Source organism: Quercus robur, chromosome 8, assembly GCF_932294415.1.
Source record: "Quercus robur chromosome 8, dhQueRobu3.1, whole genome shotgun sequence".
Lineage (NCBI taxonomy): Eukaryota > Viridiplantae > Streptophyta > Magnoliopsida > Fagales > Fagaceae > Quercus > Quercus robur.
In genome coordinates this window covers 64735028-64754233 of record NC_065541.1, presented here as the reverse complement: position 1 = coordinate 64754233, position 19206 = coordinate 64735028, and the positions used below count along the sequence as shown (strand labels likewise).

General features: G+C 31.6%; 1 pseudogene; it reads left to right on the top strand.

Moving 5' to 3' along the window:
• The window catches only part of LOC126697697 (pleckstrin homology domain-containing protein 1-like), a 58477-nt pseudogene that overhangs the window by 936 nt on the left and 38335 nt on the right, over positions 1-19206 (top strand).

Sequence of the window (19206 nt, the reverse complement as noted above, 5' to 3'; positions counted from 1 at the left end):
TCATGAGGGAGAGACTATTAATTTACATGAAGTAGATAAGGAAGATGATGAGGGTTACAAATATTGAGATGACAATTGTAATGGCCCTATTCTTAATGAGGATGATGATTATATACTTTAGAATTGCATTGCTTTGCATGGCCTTTGTTAGGCATAGGAATTGTTACTTAACATTGTAGCCCCATTTAGCATTTGCCTTTTGGGTGTATAGTGATTCAACCATGTACATCTTGTCTTCATTTTGATCATCGATATCAAATATCATAGTGTATATTTTGTAAAGCAGAAGAGAATTATATAAAATTTTATATGATTAGTTGATCACTTGATTGTCCTATTTAGGCTCTAGGAAGTCTTTGTACTTAAGTGTGCATCATGCTTTTACCAACATTGTGCCTTAACATGATTCCTCCATGCTTATCATCTCAAAGCCAGCTTGAAACAGACATCTTGTTGCCTAAGCACATGAAATATATTGTGTAGAGTTCAGGAAAAAAAAATTCATTTAAGATAGGATGTTGAAAATAATAGATATATCATACTAACGCGAATCATTTGGTGCTATAAGTGTCTCAATAGGGATAAAGTCCTTTAGCTTTTTCTTTTCATCTCCAAACCAGTGTTCAAAATAAGTACATCTTGTCCCCTACTAACTAGTTGATTTAAACTGACAGGCAAAGCAATTTTCATCTTCATTTTTTTTTTTCCTTTTATTTTTTAAAGTAAGCCAGAAAAGGAACAACAGAGTCATGTAATCAGCCTTACACAGAGACAGCTAAGATTGGAAGTTCATGCAGAAGCTTCTATGCTACACATTGAACTTCTTCACCAACCTTCTGGACTCTTTAGACTGCTATCAATTTCAACCTACTAGATACCCATATTCGATCATGCTCTTGTCTAGTATCCTGAATGAAAATGCAATAAAAATATAAGAGCAGTATCTAGGCTTAAAGCAATCCACTCTCTTGTAGCTTCAATGGAAATGGACATAATAGCATTCATGTGACCTTTGTACTCAAGATAAAATGTTTCAGAGTAAGGATTTAATATCCCTTCAACTTGATCACTTGGGCTTCAAAGATTCATGATCAATATTAATGTGGAATATAAAAAAGAAATATTTTTTTAATAAATTAATTTAATCACTATGATTAGAAGTATAACGTACAATTGGTAGAAATTTAAGGTGATATTGGAACCACTGAAATTGGTGGAGTCAGACAAAGCGTTTTCCCTATGTAATTTTGAATAACATAAGATTGGAATGGGAGCAGGGGTGGCCACAGACGAGGTTAGTTATTCTGACCTTGTCACCATGATTAGGTTCTTGCTGCCATCAACATTAAGCTTCTGCCACCACCTCATTCATGTAATTTATATTGCGATTTTTGTGTACATCTTTATTTGCATACATCAATACATAAATATAGAAATATACATAAATGAAAACTGTATACAAGTATAAATGCAGAAGTAGCGTACTTTTAAGTCTAAATGTGGATGTTAGCTTTCAACCACATAGATTGGAGGTTGTGATAGGTATCATATTACCCTCGTTTAACCGAAATATTTGTTACCCTAAAGTAGAGCAGAGCAACTTGAACTAGTTTTCAACAGCAATCTAAGGAATCTCTACTAATTCTCTGTTTCTGTTGTGTTTGGCAACTTTAGTTTTGGTCTAGAGTATCTTGTTGTTACCTTGTCCTATCTTGCAGCCGATGGATGTTTTTGGGTTTATTATTTAGTATTGTGTTTTAATATGTCAAACATGATGTATACAATTTTTTTGGGGATTTTTGTTTTTTGGAATTTGATATATATATATATATATGGTTATAAGTAGAATTGCTTTGTTGAAATAAAAACACTTTTTACTCATGATGATAAGTAAGTATAATTGCTTTATTGGAATTTGATTAATTATGATTAATCAAAGAACTCTATCAAGCAACTTGTGGATTATCTCCTAATAATTTAATTGGATCTGACAGTTTTGGGTTTGTATATAAAGGAGCCCTTGATCAAGAAGAAAGACTAGTTGCTATAAAGGTCCTTAACCTTCAACACAAGGGAGCTTCCAAAAGTTTCATGGCTGAATGCAATGCCTTACGAAACATCCGGCATCGGAATCTTGTTAAGATATTTACATGTTGCTCTAGCATGGACTATAGTGGGAATCAATTCAAAGCCCTAGTCTATGAATTCATGACAAATGGGAGCTTAGATATTTGGCTGCATCCGGTGATAGACAACCAAAAAAAGTCAAGGAACTTAAGCCTTCTTCAAAGACTTAATGTTGCCATTGATGTGGATTCTGCAATAGATTATGTTCACAATCATTCAGCACAACCAATTATTCATTGTGATTTAAAGCCGAGCAATATTCTCCTTGATAATAATATGATTGCTCATGTAAGCAATTTTGGCTTAGCAAGACACCTCCCAACCACCAATGATTCTTCTCAAAAGCAATCTAGTACAATTGGGATAAAGGGATCAATTGGCTATGCTGCTCCAGGTAATGCCTTTCCAATTTTGTATAAATTCTAACATTAAAATTAGTTTTTGAAACTTTTTTTTTTTTTTTTTAATTGCAGTTACTTTACTATCAACACAAAAATTCTCACGTGCAACATGGAAACACGAATACACACTTAATTTATTATTTAAAAAAAAAAAAAAAGCTTTAAACCTGATTTAAGCATTGATTAAATTAGTTGACAAATATTACTGACTATCCATTTGCTTAGTTTTTTTTTTTATTTTTTAAACATTTATTTCCTCAACACCATATCTTTGTGATGATAGCTTTCCAATCGGCTATATCAAATATGGTGTAGTTGCTCTCAAAACCTGTTGTGTAATTTTACTATTTTATTCATGTGTCCTAATCTAAACAAGTTTTCATCAAACAGAAGTTCAAGTAATGGATAATTAATTAATAATATAGGACACATGATATTGTTTTGAACATGGGTGGATTGTGGTGCCAAGGCATTTAGGAAGGCTAGTATCTAATGTGTCCAATATGATTATGTGGGAGGACTTTCATCTCAGCCTCCAATCAAGTATTGTTCGCTTTGGGATGGGCAAAGATCGACCTACGTCCCACCCGCACGAATTTGCTCAATCCCACATCGGGGGGAGACGTCTCCCACCCTTGTCTTATAAGCCTTTGGCCTAAAGAAGGTGTACCGTAGTGTGTGTGATCCCAAAGCGAACAATTCTTGATTGGGAGCCGAGACGAAAGTCCTCCCACAGATTATATGACCATACCATTTAAAAATTAATTTGTTTAGATTATCCTAATCCTAACCATTAACCATATAATTTCCTTTACTACTACGTCTAAACCGTTAATATTACCTCCTTCTACTAGACCCCAAAAGTTTTATTCTAAAGGGCATATTTACCATTTTTTTAGCTTGAAATTTTTACAATCATGGTATCTATCATCATGTTTTTACTTGGGTTCAATTTTTTTTTACCTTTTTTACCTTTTTTTTTTTTTTTTTTTTTTTGACAAATCAAATGAATTTGCACTATCCTTAAATAAAAAATCTCATTATGAACAAGAACTGTAAAATCTCCTTTCATAACATAATGTGTGTAGAGTATGGCATGGGCTGTGAGGCTTCAACAGAGGGGGGACGTGTATGGCTACGGGATATTTTTACTAGTGATGTTCTTGGGGAAGAGACTCATTGACAAAATGTTTAAAGATGGTCTTAATCTCCATAATTTTGCTAAGATGACTTTGCCAGAAAGGGTTGGTCAGATTGTAGACCCAATCTTTCTACCAAGAGAAGTTGAAGAAACGGCACATCAACCATGGCCCAAGAAAATAATAATGAAAATGAAATTCAAGAAGATGAAGAAACTCAGGGTATTGTGAACCTATGTCAAATTGATGCCAATCTGCATAAGTGCTTAGTCTTAGTCCTTGAAATTGGACTTGCTTGTTTAGTGGAGTCGCCAAAAGAAAGAATGAATATGGAGAAAGTTACTAGAGAACTACATTAGCTAAAAAAAGCTTTTCTTGGTTCTAGGATCTGCAGAGGTGGACCTATCTAGTAGAATCCAAGTTGAGGTAAAGCTATATTTCAGTTTTGAATTCACTTAAGTAGAATATCGCATGACAATTATTTCGTAAAATAATTACTAGACATTATATGTTTTTTTAGATACATGTTTTCTTTCTTTGTTCCAATTAATTTTCCATAAACACTAGCATAGATATATATATATATATATATATATTTTTTTTTTTTAAATCTTTTTTGTTAGATAATCATGATTGTTCAAATTTTTTTATTTATTTTTATTTTTTATGGGAATCATGATCATTTGATTTTGCCGTTCTCACTAAATAATTTGACTATTTAGACCAAGAACTTTAATGAATAAGGTACTTTAGTTTTCATTTATTTTTCAATGGCCTCAAGCAAAACATGCTTTTTTCTTTTTGCCAAATATTCTATTTTTACAAAAAAAAAAAAAAAATATATATATATATATATATATATACCGAGTAGCCTCCACTCAAATTTATTTAGTTATATAGAACTTGAGTTTACTAAACTCGAGTTCCAAGAATTATGGAAAAAATTGCTACATAACTAAAAAAGTTTCAAGCATTATGTCAAACTCGAGTTTGGTAAATTTAAGTTTCACTTAGAACTAAAGTTTAGCAAATTCGTGTTTCAAAAGGTATTACATAACTAAATAAGTTTTGATGGAGACTTTTCAGTAAAGGTTTTTGCAAAAACAAAATATTTGCTTTGAAAAAAAAAAGGCCTGCATAATGTGTTCTTGTTTTTGGTATCATGATATTTATTTATAATCATAGAACATAACAAAATTTTTACTTTTAAATTCTAGGTGCAATAAATTACGTAAAGATATCAGAAAATTATTAAGCACTCTTGAACTATGATGATGTCTTGCTCCTCCCTCACATATTTGTAGTAGCCTCCATCATAAACTTAATTAGTGTGATCCAATATAAATGTGAGAGCATGGAGCACCACGTCATCATACTCCGGAAATACCTAAAAATTACTCGAAGAGGTCATCATTGGAATCTACTTGTTACCTCTGTTGAGCAAAGATTTGGCATTTGTGTGTGGCTTGCTTGTTTAATCTCCATTGTGTGAACGATCAGTGTATGACTTCCTTAGTTCTTAGTTCTTTATAGTTCATCCCTTTGACTTGTTGGGGTTTCCATTTTGTTATTAGAAACTTTAATTTCCTCACCCATAATTTAGCCTCTTGACTTGCTTATTGTATGTGAAATGGTCCCATAAACATCTATTTTCTCCCTGACTCGCAGGTGCTAAAGGTGGGTGTAAGCCCCAGTTTTGCCTTGAATAATAATAACAATAAAGAGAATCATGGGTTATCTCTTTTATATAATAATAAAGATTTCATTATGTATTATGCTTATACAAGTTTGAAGAATATGATAGCATTTCTACAAAACATAATTGGTCACCATCGTTCCCTTACATGGAAGTTGATGTAATTTCTCCTCTTTTTTTATTTTTTGTTCTTCTAGGACCAAAATTTTTGTCAAAACTTATGAAGTGGTCAAATGTGAGTAGTGGACAATCACTTCAAATAAGTCCATCCATATTTTTTCCACCACTCACAATCAGCTAGATCAAAGTTGTGATAAAAATTGTATCCATAAACTCTCTATCTATTTTTTTTCTTCTTAATTTTAATAACATTGTTAATAAGGCATATAAAAAGTATGAAAGGAAGACCAAAGGTAAGCATGGGCAATCTCTTGGCAAAGAATTAGAGATGTGACTGTGAACTTTGGCTGCAAAATTCTTTGAAGATTGGGGTCTAAAAAACAAATTATGTTCCACAATTTTTAGAGCATTTTACTAGTATTTTCGTGTGTCCTGTCCTAAACACACACTGAGTAATTACAATAAAAGTTCCTAAAGAGAGGCCCAAATTTGAATCTTAGATCTTATAAATTGAATGAGTGTTGAGAATCACTAAACCAATCTTTTTAGATTTGTGAGAATGTGGAATATTTTAACTTTTTTGGAAAACACACAAACAAGGGAGAGGGAAATGAGTTTTAACATAAAAACACACCACAAATTTCACTTAAAAGTCATGGTAACTTTTAAAAGAGTGTGTAACAAGTTATACTATACACAACACACTTTCTTAAACAATGTAAGACAATTACTCATTCTATTTTAATTGAATGTAAATATTCATAGAAATACATTATTTTTACTCTAATCATTATTTTGACTAGTCACAAACTCACGCAACTAAGGTTTGTTTCTCTAATCACTATTTATCATTTTTATTACTTTTTAGGGTTCATTTCTCTAATTTTTTATATTTATTTTGTTTGTATTTTTTAGCCAAAAGCTAAAGTGTTTGACCTAAATATAATAAAATTTTGTACTTTTGAACCTAAATTAAGAAAAAGAAAAAATTAAATTTTGAGCCAAAAACCAAAAAAGCAACTTACAAAAGAATCAATTTAAGATTCAATTAGTTCAAAATGTACCGAACTAGACCAAATTATATCAAAATGTACCAAAATGTTACATTTTTTTTTTTTACTGACCAAAATGTTACATTGATGTGGCTTAAAATGAGACTAAAAATAATAAATTATACATTTCAATTTTTAAATATTATATAAATGGATAAGTATAGAATATTTATTCATTTTGATTAAAAATAAATACAAGGCAATCCCAAGTCCCAACCACTTAATAATAATTAAAAAAAAAAAATATTAGAGTCCAACAATCAATAGATGGATCAACTCGCTGAAGGCCTTCACCCACCCCTCCTATGGGGCCTGCCCATCCCTCTAGAGGGAGTTCCGTACTACACAATATCAGCACCCCTACTAGTGAGAGTTGACTAGGCAAGATAAGACCCATTTTCGTAATCCATGGGCCACTACATGAGATCTGACAACTTATAAAGGCCTTTGCCGAAAACTTTAAATCCTCTAATATCACCATCTCCATTTCCCAGACTCCCAGCTTGAAGCGCGAGCCTCTTCTTATTAATATCATTTTCACTGTAGTCCCAAATTTTTTTTTTTTATTGTCTATTATGGTAATATTATTCTCCCCTAGGGGATTAGGATCCAAAGTCTCCTCATAAGGTAGAGTGAAAATGATACTAAACCCATAAAAAAAAAAGGTACTAAATCACAAAACTCTTGACATATTTTGTGACATTTCAATATTTATGATACTAAATTCAATAAAAAACCACACCATTTCCTGATTTGAATGATCTCACACTAACATGTGCTTTTTTTTTTTCTAAGTATCCACCATACGTATTTGGGTCATGTCCATTTGAAATATATTCATTTTGTGATTCATATTAAATATTATAAATTTAAATGTGTATCTAGTATCATATTATTAAAAAAAATTTAAATAATATGACATTTTGTATTTTATCAAATTCAAAAAATAAAATCGGAGTTAGTTGGAGGTTCTGATTGTAATTGTAGGTACATCATCCATAGAGTGTTCATATATTGAAGAGTTAAGAGGTTCTAAAGTGATAAAGAGGTTCTAAAGTGATAGAAAGTTTCTGCTCTAAGTTCATCAAATGAGATTGTAGAGTGTAGGCACAAATATTTTGTACTAGCTCTTAAACTTTTCTTTATTATAGAGGATTGCTTTTTGGGAAGATTCCCCCCTTTTTTTTTGTGAAATTAGTTTGTTTCATTAGTTTTCATGGGTCATCATGTCTTGTCTTATTTACTATCCCGCTATGCATGATATTGATATTTGTTTATTTAACCAAGGATTATTAATAATTTGACTAATTAATCACTTGACTTAAAATTGATTAATTCTATCAAATGGGGTCTAAATTTCCCAAAAATTTCTTTTTTCTTTTCAACTATTATTATTTTTTAATGTAATGGGGGCATGAAATAAATTTATATAAATACATTTTCTACCATCTCAATTTTCTTCTCAACCAAACAAAAGAATTTTCGATTTCTCCACTTTTTCATCCCCCAACCCAACACACATAAGGTAAAACTAAATCTCTTCTACCATCCAATCAAACAAAGCCTAAAGTAATTAAGTATGATTGATATGGTGTATGGCATAAAAACTACAAAAGAGGAGGGAAAGATGAGATTTGAATTACAAACATAAAGGCCTCGTTTGGTAACGGTGTTTAAACAACGCCAACTATTATTTAAACACCACAACACATATATCCACACACTTTTTTACCTACACATATTTCCACAAAACTTAATCAACGTTACTAAAAATCTCTTATCAAATAGGCCTAAAGCATCCCAAATCGCACTATTATTGCTAAATTATTACTTGAACCCCAAGCCTAAAGCCTTTATAAAGAGATGGTAGGGGCACCTCATTTGAGAGAGGAAAATCATTTTTCATTTCTAACACCTCACGGCATTGTTGCCATCTAAACCCCGCTAGCCGATATTCCTTTTAAGACAGTATTACTATTTCTTGGTATTGTTTATTTCACACAGTGTATTACGTAGACTGTTTTTATGAACTGAAAATGTGACTTACAAATTTTCTTTATTCAGTGAGAAAATCGAGTGGAACGTTAGACCCAAATTTGTTAGTAAAACAATGACTTGAAAGTTGAGACTTTCGAAATTACTGTCATTGTTTTTTGCAAGGCAGCAGGGACAAATTTATTACCATGTGAAGTGTCAAACACGGTGGAAAATCATGATTCAAACGTCAAGTGTGGAGTCAATGACTTTATGATAATGTTAAACATCGTCCAAGCAACCCACGTGAAACTAGTGGCAATAAAATTGAACACGACCCGTGAACTCGATACAACATGATACGAAATTAATAGGTTAAGGGTTGAGATTTAATAGATTCGTGTTATCTTTAGATTGACATGATTGACCCGTTAATAAACGGATTGAATTAGTGTTCAACCAATGGAATCTGTTTGACCCGTCTGATTAAATGACATTTTACCAATATACCCTTCAAACCCTAGGTATATAAACTTATTAGTTGTTGTGATTTATTTTCTTTAACATATTGTGATTGATTATTTGTGATATTAAGATATGCTTTAATTTTGAATTATTATTTGTGATGCAGCTACTAGTTAGTTCTGGATTTTATATTAAAGATATTTATTTGTTTTTTTTTTCATAATTTATTTTTATTTCATTTTGATAAAATCTGATAAACAGATCAACACGACTGACTTGTTTAATAAATAGATTGTATTAGGGTTGAGGAATTTTAACCTGTTTATTAAACATGTCAGGTTAGTGTTGACCCATTTAATCGAATACTCATGAGTTGACACGACATGAACCCAACACACGAACACGAATTTCCACCCCTACATGAAACTATCAAACCACTCCCGTTGGAAAAATGTGGAACATTCAATGTGAAAATAATTGATTCTTCTTCATGTTAGTATCAAACCACGCTATTTTTTCAATTCAAGAGTGGTACACATAATAAAGGGCAATGTTAATGAGCATCATAAGGTGCTTGCAGTTAAGGATGAGTTGTCATGGAATTCAACTAATAAAAAAGTTGCATGAATTAATGAGATTAGCTAAAAATATGGCTGAAATAATAAGTGGAATTTAAAAAGTTAGTTCCATTGGCTTCATACCATATAAAACTAATAAAAAATCTGACATAAAAGAAAAAATTCCTTAACAGACACCTTACAATACTCGTAGATGACAGATTGTAATTAGTCAACAACAATTTTTTTGAACCAATGCTACCATCAATTCTACATGCATCAATCATAATCTATCACCTCATAAATTATAAAAAATATCATAAATTTTTTTATGTTATTAGACATATTATTCTTTTGCTTAAGGCAAAATTCAAAGATGGTGAAAAGTTCATTCTTGTCCAACTATCCTATATCTTTGTTTCATTCTTATCTTTTTAAAGCTATATTATATAGCCTACTGCACTTTTAAGTTACAAACCTTTAGCAATGGAACCAATTGGTAATGTCACGCCCTGAACCCAATCATAAAGATAAGCACGTGACAACGGCCGCACGCTTATAAAGTAATCACCCTACAAGTATGTAAGGCCTTCTTAGCAATTAAATAATTATCCTCAAAGAAAATTTCATTAATAAATTTTAAAAACATTCTCAATAATGCAATTCTCAAAAGATCTCCAATAATTTAATAGAACAATTCCAAACCTCATGCACATAATGTCAATTGACCAAAAGATATAAGACCATTACCAGACCATCTAATCCCAAACTTACTAAGCTTCTTTCATGCTCACAACACAACAGCAAAACTCCCAAAACTTGTTATTCTTCACAATTTGAAATTGGATGGAAAAAAGGGGGTGAGTTGACAACTTAATAAGTAACCAAAGTCCTAATAAGTTCTATCAAGCAATAGATCTGTAAAGTATAAGATGTAATATGTGTTTTCAAAAGCTATAATATACTATGCGTTTTCAAAATAACTGAAGAAGTTTCATAGTCTTAAAATAATAATTTGCACATAGGTCACATACTTTAATCTTACAAATATATCATAGATGGTTTAGAAAATAATCAGTTTTTCATATATCAAAAGCTATAACTTACAATAGGTTCCAAAAACACATAAGCAGTTTTAGTGACTCAAAATAATTCAAATACTCAAACATTTCCAAAATCACATAGGTAGTTTTAAGGACTCAAAATAGTCAATTATTCAAATGTAATTCATATTCTTAACAATCTTATGACTATGGTCACACTATATCCCCGTGACTAGGTATCAGAGTACCAATGAATAACTCCCATTGGCTGGGTATCAGAGTACCAATGAATAACCTCCATTGGTTTGGGTATCAGAGTACCAATGAATAACCCTCATTGGTTTGGGTATCAAAATCAATTCATAGTCAGATTGTCCATAATCATATATATGAAATCATAGTTTCTAACAAAAATATATCTTATTCAAATACATATATATAATCATATATTCAATATTCAAATATATTTGTGATATTTCTATATTCTTTACTTTAAATCAATACAGCTAAAAAAAAACAATTAAATTAAATAAATCTTATATTCAATGCTCATATATATTTGTGAAAATTCTTTATTCTTTACTTTGAATTAGTATAGTTAAAAACTATTAAATAAAATACATCATATTTTCAGTAATCAGATATATTTGTGATAATTCTTTACTTGAAATTAGTAATACAATAGAAATAAAATTGTAACAACTATAAACAATTTTCAGTAGTTAAAATACGCAAAATAAAACCAATTAGGATAAGGTTACTTACCTCCAAAAGCTATTCCAAAGAGAACTTTACCCTAACACTTCCTTTATAAAAGAAAAAAATCCTTAGATTTCACCTTGTGTTCTATTGAATTGATAGTGGTCATGATGTTGATCTGTGAATCATTGTGCTCTACTTGATTTATGAGATTCTAGATTACTTCAAGTGTGAAAGCAATTTGAGCAGTACATTGTTCTTGTAAAGAATTTGTAGGAGAATCTAAATTTGGAAAGACTATGGCGGTCCAGCAATAGCTTCACAATATCTTTATTATTCGAAATAGGGAGAATCTCAGATCTCAAAGCCCCATAAGCTTCCAAACCAAATATCCCAGCAATTGCAATCTCAGAGCTATGTTCCGTTTTGGGGGTAGGATGCCTGTCGGGATTTCCATAGACTTTTCCAATTAACCCGTGCTTACATTTATGATTTACCCTATGGTCTTGACTTGTCACATTTGCTGATATAAAACAAAACTTTCCTTTGGGTCTTTAATTGATATCAGTCAATCTTGTCTTCGTGAAGAAGGGATGACAATCTTCTTCTCAATAGCTTCCACAGATTTAGCATCAAATAGCTCCACCAATCTCTCAATGTTTACAACCTTGAAGAAAAAAAGAGGCTTGATACCATCATGGGATTGCATATCATGGAGGTATGTTTAAGCTTTGTTTTGTGTCCATTAGGCCACGGGACCCAAGGATCCTTCTCTACTTCAATCTTTTGGGTAATCTTCTCTCTCACCATATCTCCCCATATACGTTGACTTAAGAAGCTTATATATGTAGCTAGGGTTTCAACCTTATTTTCTAAAAACTCCCTTATAATTATAAATTATAAAATTGACCCCACAAGAGATTTATTTAAATACCCTTCCTTTTAATCTTCTTTTTTTCTTTTTCTTTTTCTTTTTTTTCAGGATAATATTACAGGTAGATTTGGCAAACGGGTTGGGTTGATAAAATTAGAATTAGACTCATTCGGATTTGGGTAAGAAACAAGTTATCCAAAACAGATTACAAAACAAGCTGAGTCCATCTAGTTACATGTTGAATCAGTTGGGTTCGATCAGGTTGACTAGTATTTTTTCAAATAACAACAACAACAACAACAACAATAACAATAATATGATATTGTCTTTATCTTCTTTTTCAATACAAATAAGTGATCCAAAAAAAGAAAACTAAGCAAAAGTAAAAGTTGAATAAAAATTATAAAACACAAATTCTTTTACTTTTACACAATCCAAAACTCACAAATATTATCATCACCACAAAAAAATTATAATATAAAAAAAAATAAAAAAAAAATAAAAAAAGATGATGTGGACCATATATATATACACACACACATTATAGAAGATGTGGACCATATCAATCTTCTCAAATGCACTTGTTGCATATAAATTAATAATAAAGTTAAATTACCAAGAAAGATAACTAAGCAAATAAAACTTTAAGAATAAAACCTAACACATTAGGTAAAGAAAAAAAAAAGTTAAATATTTAATTTGAATAACACCTCAATCTACTCAATGTTGGTAGGTAGATCTTATAGTGGAAATATTCATACTTAATAATTGCATCTTAAGTTGGCGAGTAATTTCATTAAAATTTTCATTTACAATGCAAAATTTTAATATAAATTAAGTATACAAAGTAATCAAGTCAATAAAGGGTTTAAATTTTATAATTATGACTAAATCTATAAATCTATATATATATATATATATATATCACCTCAAAATCCATATAACCTAATTTGAGTGCAAATCTCTCACATTATTGAGCAAAAGACAAGATTGATAATAAGTACGAATTTTACCTCTAATGCTAAAAGTTCAGTAAGAAGTAATCACGGTTATTGAAATGCTTAAGAGGTCGCATGCCGTTAACAAAAGCTTTGAAAACTGACTATAATTCTCTTTCCAATAAGGAAAATCATACAACTTTGTATATGACCTTTAAAATTTAAAGATTATAAATAATAATAAGCAAAATGAATTTCCTTTTAAGTCCATTCTTTTAAAAAACAGGTTGGGTTGGGTCATGGGTTGATTTGACCCAACCCAACATTCCAACTGATTGGCACGAGTTGACTCGACTGTTTCTCCGAGTCAAAAAAGTCTTGGGTTGGGGTTCAATTTTGCCAAGGTCTACCAACTAACATCTTAAATTGTTATTTGGTATTTGTCTTGCATAAAATAACATGGTTTTAAAAATGGAATCAATCTACCAAGAGAAGTTGAAGAAATGCAAACATCAACATTGGCTAGAGAATATAACAACGAAAATGAAATTCAAATAGACGAAGAAACTCTTGATATTGTGAACCTCTGCCACATTGATGCCAATCTACATAAGTGCTTAGTCTCAGTCCTTGAAATTGGACTTGCCTATTCAATGGAGACGCCAAAAGAAAGGATGAATATGGAGGAAGTTATTAGAAAATTGCATTTGATTAAAAAAGCTTTTCTTGGTTCCAGGATCCGTAGAGGTGCACTTATCTAGTAGAATCCAAGTTGAGGTAATGCTATATTTCAATTTTGAATTTGCTTAAGTAGAATATCGCATGACAATTATCTCGTAAAATAATTACAAGCCATTATGTGTTTTTTTAAGACATGTTTTCTTTCCTTGTTCCAATTAATTTTCCATAAACACAAGCATATATTTTTTTATAAAAGAAAATTCTTTTTTTTTTTTTTTATTTATAACCATGATTGTTTAATTGATTTCGCTGTTCTTATTGAAATTTTTGACTATTTAAACCAAGAACCTTAATGGATAAGGGTACTTTAATTTTCATTTATTTTTTAATGAGCACATGCAAAACGTGTAATTGTTTTTGGTATCATGATATTTATTTACAATCATAGAACATAACTAATTTTTTACTTAAATTCTAGGTGCAATAAGCTACTTGAAGAGATCAGTGGAATCTACCTATTACCTTTGTTAAGCAAAGATTTGGCATTTGTATGTGGCATTCTTGTTTAATCTCCTTTGTTTGAAGGATCAATGTATGACTTCTTTGGTTCTTAGTTCTTAACATAAGGTTTTTTTTTTTTTTTTTTTTTGAGGGTCCCTTATCGAAAATCATAATCTCCCTTAAACTTTATGAGAAGAATAACATATACTATTAAATCTGCGAAATTAGCTGCATATTATAACTATTTCAACAACAAAAAAATTTGTTGGGTAAATTAAATCATATAAATTGGAAAAATAAAGGGAAAATGAAGATTTCATCAAAAATCTAACAGACAAATTAGGAACATTTTTGCTGAACCCAATATATGTTAGTCTACAAAAATACTATAACTTGAGCAACATTGGATTTCATCATATATCTTACGTTTATCACAAAACACAAGGAGGATATTGTGATTTCTACAAAATATTATTGGTTATTGTAGTTTCTTTATTGCCAAGGAGGTTCATGTAATTTCCCTTCTTTTTTCTTTGAATATCTAAGCATTATTATTAGTAAGGCATTTGAACGAGATGGAAGGAGGAGAACAAAGTGAAAAGATTAATAAAAAGTGTACGTTTTTAGACCTCTTAAAATACAAGTTATTTAGCCAAATAATTACTTAGATAAATTATTCAGATCTAAGTTAACACATTCAAATCATATTATATAAGTAATGCGGAAATATAAAGAACACATGATATGATAACCTAGGAAAACCAAACTGGTGAAAAACCTGAGGGGGATTTAACCTAGCCATCCTTAAGGTAAAACAAATCCACTATGAAAGAATTGAAATTTGTACAATAGAACTTAGACCACTAACATCCTATTGCTACCTTGAGTAGAAAACTTACTACCACGACCACAAGACAACTCTAAGTCCACGGACTACTTCTTTCCTTGATCCACTGCAACCACAAGTACTCCCACTTGTGACTTTGAGACTCCACTTAAAGGTTTCAGATCTCCTTTAAATTCTTTATAAACAACTGAAGCGATCACCAAATTCTTGAGATGAATCTTGATCTTGATAACCCTAAGTGTGTATAAAGGTAAACACCTCTAGATCTCACAAGAGATTCAACACACATCACATAAAGACTTCTAAAATGTAGATAGGGTTTTTCCTTATATACTTGGAGTAAAACATAAAACTCTACACGTTAAATCGGGCTTGAGCTAAGTTGGAAAATTCTGCAGAAAATTAATCTGCATGAGGTTCGATCGATCAAGCCTAATTTTTGATCGATTGAGCCTTGCAGATTTAACCAATAAATCCTGCAATCACTCGATTCCAACTTTTACAAATAAACACACTTTGAGCAAGCCTAAACCTAGACTCTATGTTTTGATCATGGTTTGCCAACATGATATATAATGAAGTTCTAATACATTTAGTTCCTAAAGTCTTAGAACCTAACAAAGAAAATCATGTTTTCTAAGTTTGGAATAAGTGAATGACTCTCGACTTATAATCATCACGATGTACTTTTAGTCACATAATCTATTTAATAAGTTATGCAACTTGTTAAAAAAATTGCAAGTGAATAGTTTTATAAGTTATCATTAAGAAGTTAAAAAAGTAGATTCCTTTAAATCGATTTAGAGGAAAACTTTATCTTCTCATTTCTCATGTGTCAGTCCTATTTTACAATCTTATCAAAGGTGCTAAAAATGCTAAATGCTATTTTTTTAGCATTTTTAGCACCTCAAATGATAAAAACACACTTACATCAAACATGTTAAATCTTAAAAAATTTAGCACTGAGCTACAATGAGCTGTTATTCATTTTTTTTTCTCTTTCCTCTCTCACTTCTCTCTTCTCTCTCCCTTAGTTCAGCGATTGTGATATGTTGATTGTGGGCTGTCGTGGGTTATGGTCCAATGGTCATGGATCATGGGTCCAATGACTATGGTTTTGATTTTGGGTTGTGGGTCATGGTTTGATGGTCCAATGGTCATGGGTGGCGGCGACGATGGTCCGATAGTCGACGATTGTGGTTCGATGGGCATGGGTCGTGGGTCACGATGCAGTGTTTTTAATGGAACTATGGGTTTTGGTTTGGTCTTCGCCAATCTACTGGTTCAGGGGTGTGAGTCAAATTTGGTGGCGACGGGATGGTGGGTTATGAGTCTAGGTCGTAATGGGTCTAGGGCGTGGTGGGTCATGGTGCAGTAGGTCAACGTGATGAGTTTGCTTTTGTGGAGGTTTGCTGTGGTGGGTTTGATGTTGTAGGTTGAATCCGGGTTGAAGGGTTGTTGTGGTGGATTGAGCAATAGATCGGTGGTGGAGGGTTACCATTGTGGGTTTGCTATTGTTGCCGTGGATTTTCGTTGTTGCTGTGGTTGTGGAGTTTTGTGGGTTTCTTGTGTGTGTGTATGTGTTTTGTTTGGTGGTTTGATTGGCAATGGTGGATTGGGATGTGGGTTTGCTCTGTGTGTGTTTTTTGCTTGGTGGGTTTGTTGGTGGCAACGATGGGTTAAGAAAGAGAGACAAAGGAGAGAGAGAGAGAGAGGAAGAATAAAAAATAAAAATAAAAAGAATATTTAAATGAAGTATTAAAAAAATAGAAGTTTTGATATAAGGGATATTGTAAAGTGATGTGTTATATATTATAAAGGTTTTTTAGAACCTTTGATGTGAATGGTCTTAGCACCAAAAAAAACAAATCCATGATCCATTAGTCTATGAAAATATCATGAAATCATTGGGTTAGTTCATAAATGCACAAAATTTAACGGTCACATTTACAAATTCTCCCGACAAAAGAAAATAAAAGGACGACCCAAAAAAAAAAAATCCTAATATTCTTTCAGTTTCACTCTCACCACCGACCACTCAACGCTCCTCCAAAAAAGAAGTTCCGATGGCGAGCCTGTGGCGGGCCGCAACGGGCCAGGCGAACCAACCCGGAGCGCACCGGGTGGCTAGTACATCAAAACCTGGCGCCGCTGCTGGTTCGTGTTGAAGCAAGGCAAGCTGTTCTGGTTCAAAGACTCAACCGTCACCCACATCTCTAAGCCACGTGGCGTTATCCCCGTGGCCACTTGCCTCACAGTCAAGGGCGCCGAAGACATCCTCAACAAACAGTACGCTTTCGAACTCTCCACCCAATCCGATACCATGTACTTCATCGCCGATTCGGAGAAGGAAAGGAGGATTGGATCAATTCTATCGGACGGTCCATAGTGCAGCACTGTAGATCAGTCACCGACTCCGAGATCGTCGATTAAACAGTAACACAAAACCTCACTGCACACTCAAATTTACACTCAGAACCACATGAGAGAGAGAGACTATTAATTTACATGAAGATAAGGAAGACGATGAGGGTTACAAATATTGTGATGACAATTATAATGGCCCTATTCTTAATCGTTACTTAACATTGTAGTGCCTTTTAGCGTTTGCCTTTTGGGTGTATAGTGATTCGGCCATGTACATCTTGTCTTTGTTTTGATCATCGATATCAAATATCAAATATCATAGTGTATATTTTGTATAGCACATAAAAATTATATGACATTTATATGATTGGTTGATCGTTTGATTGTCTATTATTGTGCGTGCACTTTGTGTTTAGGCTCTAGGAAGTCTTTGTACTTAAGCGTGCATCACGCTTTTACCAACATGGTGCCTTAACATGATTCCTCCATGCTTATCATCTTGAAGCCAGCTTGAAACAGACATCTTGTTGCCTAAGCACATGAAATATATTGTGTAGAGTTCAGGAAAAAAAATTATTTAATATAGGATATTGAAAATAATCGATATATCATACTAACGTGAATCATCTGGTGCTATAAGTGTCTCAACGGGGATAAAGTCCCTTATCTGTTTTTTTTTTTCATTTCCAGATGAGTGTTCAAAATAACTCGTCCCCTAATAAACTCTCACTAGTTGATTAAATTAATCATCAAGAACTTAATAAATTTTTTTTTTTTTTTTTTTTAAAGAGTAAATTCATGTGTATAACCAAAAAAAAAAAAAATAAGAGAAAAAAATAGTGAGTATAATTTGAATCTTTATATATATATATATATATGTAATTGTAAATTTTTTTTAATGGTACTGTACATACCAATAGCTATGCCTATAATGGAGATAACAAAAACTAAAGCTTTTCGGTTTAAAAGTTATCCAACCGAGATACACAATGGTCACACAAGTCTTGTAATATTATTATATATGTAATTATAAAAGGCAAAATAGATAAATAAATGAAATCACGACTGCGTACTTTCATAAAATTGTAAACTACAGCTACATGGCCTTGGCAAAAAAGAAAAAAAGAATCTTGATATTTCTCTAAAAAAAACTGAGCGTGCATGTCATGTGAGAACTATTGACAGTAGTCAAACAGAAGTATCAATTTGGCAAAAAATGTGAAGTTTATAGAGTAAATTGGCTAAAATAAAAGTCTAGGATGTAAAGTACAGCATTTTAGTCAACCAAGCTCAAATTTTCCCAGCAGGCCATGTAAAGTCGTATAAAAATACATGGTTGTTACAATAACTGTGTAAATTTATATTAGCACTATTCATTTTGCATTTAACATTTTATTTTTTCTCTACATATCTAGAGTATGAAAAAAGAGAATGGATGGTATTTATTGTGTGTGAAGAAAGAGAAACAATTAAAAAATCAAGAAAATTTGATATTTTAATAAAATGTAGCATAAAATAGATAATTCGACATGAGTTGTTTAAAAAAAAAAAATGAGTATGTAAAGTAGAAAAATTAAGTTCTTAATTATGCTAAAATAAACAAAAAACTAATACTTTTTGTTTTGAAATATCTAATCGTTTTAGGGATAAATAATTTTAGCTTCAACTATTTATTAATCAAGGTTATTAACTTTCGATTTAATTAATTTGACTCAAAACCTTGAA